The following is a 2,500-nucleotide window of genomic DNA, read 5'->3' as shown; positions in this document are numbered from 1 at the left end:
TCCCTCTGCTGATCAGCATTGGAAGCATCTGGTTTCACGAGGCGAGGGGGTGGGGTGGGGTGGGGGGGTTATGGCACCTGTCTTGAGTTCACCAACTTTCAGTGAAAGGTCTGGTTGAATACAACACCTGTCTTTTTAGTTCGTTGCCTTTTCAGTTTCAATACACCTGTCTTCCAGTCCACCACCTTTCAGTTTGAATACAACTGTCTTCAGTTCACAAGCTTTCAGTGAAAGGCCTGGTTGAATTCAAACACCTGTTTTCAGTTTACAACCTTTCAGTGAAAGGCCTGGTTGAGTACAACACCTGTTTGCAGTTCACACACTTTCAGTGAAAGGCCTGGTTGAATACAATACCTATTTTCAGTTCACCAACTTTCAGTGAAAGGCCTGGTTGAATACAACACCTGTTTGCAGTTTACACACTTTCAGTGAAAGGCCTGGTTGAGTACAACACCTGTTTGCAGTTCACACACTTTCAGTGAAAGGCCTGGTTGAATACAATACCTATTTTCAGTTCACCAACTTTCAGTGAAAGGCCTGGTTGAATACAACACCTGTTTGCAGTTTACACACTTTCAGTGAAAGGCCTGGTTGAATACAAACACCTGTTTTCAGTTCACCAACTTTCAGTGAAAGGCCTGGTTGAATACAAACACCTGTTTTCAGTTCACCAACTTTCAGTGAAAGGCCTGGTTGAATTCAAACACCTGTTTGCAGTTTACAACCTTTCAGTGAAAGGCCTGGTTGAATACAACACCTGTTTGCAGTTTACACACTTTCAGTGAAAGGCTTGGTTGAATTCAAACACCTGTTTTCAGTTCACACACTTTCAGTGAAAGGCCTGGTTGAATACAAACACATGTTTTCAGTTCACACACTTTCAGTGAAAGGCCTGGTTGAATACAAACACCTGTTTTCAGTTCACAAACTTTCAGTGAAAGGCCTGGTTGAATACAAAAACCTGTTTTCAGTTCACAAACATTCAGTGTGAGTTCTCGTTCATACAACACCTGTCCTGATCTCTGTCTAAGACTGGCTAATTTTACACCTGTCCTGATTTTGGTGTGAAATCCGATTCACGGGACAACCATCTAGAGTTCACCACCTCAGAAAAAAAGGTCTGATTGAATACAACACCTGTCTGATCTCAGTGTGAGCTCTGGTTAACATAACACCTGTCCTGGTTTCACCACTGAGTGTGAGGTCTGGTTCGTGTAACACCTGTCCTGATCTCAGTGTGAGCTGTGGTTCACATAACACCTGTCCTGGTTTCACCACTGAGTGTGAGGTCTGGTTCATGTAACACCTGTCCTGATTTCAGTGTGAAGTCTGCTTCATACACCTGTTGTGATTTCATACCTCAGTGTAAGGTCTGGTGAATATAACACCAGTCCTGACTTCTCATCCCATACCCAGATGTGTCAGATCAATACACGTAACACCTTACACAGGTGTGTCAGATCTACAAGGATAGCACCATACACAGGTGTGTAAGATTTACACAGGTTGCACATACACAGATGTGTCAGATCTACCCACATACCATACACAGATGTGTCAGACCTAAACACGTTCCATACACAGCTGTGTCAAGACTAACACAGGCTGCACTATTCACAGAAAGGTCTGACCAATACAGGCTGCACAATTCAGAAACTAATACGTCAGACCTACACAGTCAAATTATACCCATTTCTGACTGAACCTCACAGGCCACACACACACTCCCCACCCACAAAATCTGATCATTTCTGACAAAACGTTCCCACCTCTTCTTCTTCTCCCTTTTCTCTCACTCTCCACCACGACTTAAGGACATGATCATGATAGCTCAAACCATGATTCTATCTGGGCGCCTTCTCATTGTGTAGAACTCCGATTAAGCTTCAACTTCCAGGCAAGTCTCGTTTAATGGGTCAGTTATGAATTACCAGCGAAACAAAAGGGAGGAGGAAACATAAAACAAATGACTAAATAATTAATCCTATCTGTGGAAACAGGAACAGTGGTTGTGTGAACTCCCAACAGAGGGACACATTGGCATAGTGGTTCCAGCAAGGCGCTCAGACAGATGTCTGACATTTAGTCCCACACAACAGCCATCATAATGATTGATAATTTCAGCCAGTTCCTCTGACGATGCAGTGAAAAGCAGTGAGTGGTATGGAGTTTAGCCACACACAACATAACACCTGTCCTGGTTTCACCGCTGAGCGTGAGGTCTGGTTCATGTAACACCTGTCCTGATATCAGTGTGAAGTCTGCTTTATACACCTGTTGTGATTTCATACCTCAGTGTAAGGTCCTGACTTCTCATCCCATACCCAGGTGTGTCAGATCAATACACGTAACACCTTCACACAACATCCATCATAATTCACTTCAGTTCCTCTAATGCTACAGTGAATAGCAGTGAGTCCTGAGAAGTACAGCCATACACAAAGGTTGACGTTTCCCTTCAGCTGTACACAACAGCCATACTAATTCACTTTTGCCTGTA

The 2,500-nt window shown here is 43.6% G+C and overlaps 1 protein-coding gene across 1 annotated transcript in view; it reads right to left on the bottom strand.

The window, feature by feature from the left end:
• Positions 1-2,500, bottom strand: part of LOC143292332 (uncharacterized) — a 51,379-nt gene that overhangs the window by 14,557 nt on the left and 34,322 nt on the right. The gene's annotated exons all lie outside the window — the stretch shown is intronic.

Source organism: Babylonia areolata, chromosome 18 (assembly GCF_041734735.1).
Source record: "Babylonia areolata isolate BAREFJ2019XMU chromosome 18, ASM4173473v1, whole genome shotgun sequence".
Classification (NCBI taxonomy): Eukaryota; Metazoa; Mollusca; class Gastropoda; order Neogastropoda; family Buccinidae; genus Babylonia; species Babylonia areolata.
Note: the sequence above shows the minus strand (reverse complement) of the source record. Positions and strands in the feature narration are given on the sequence as shown.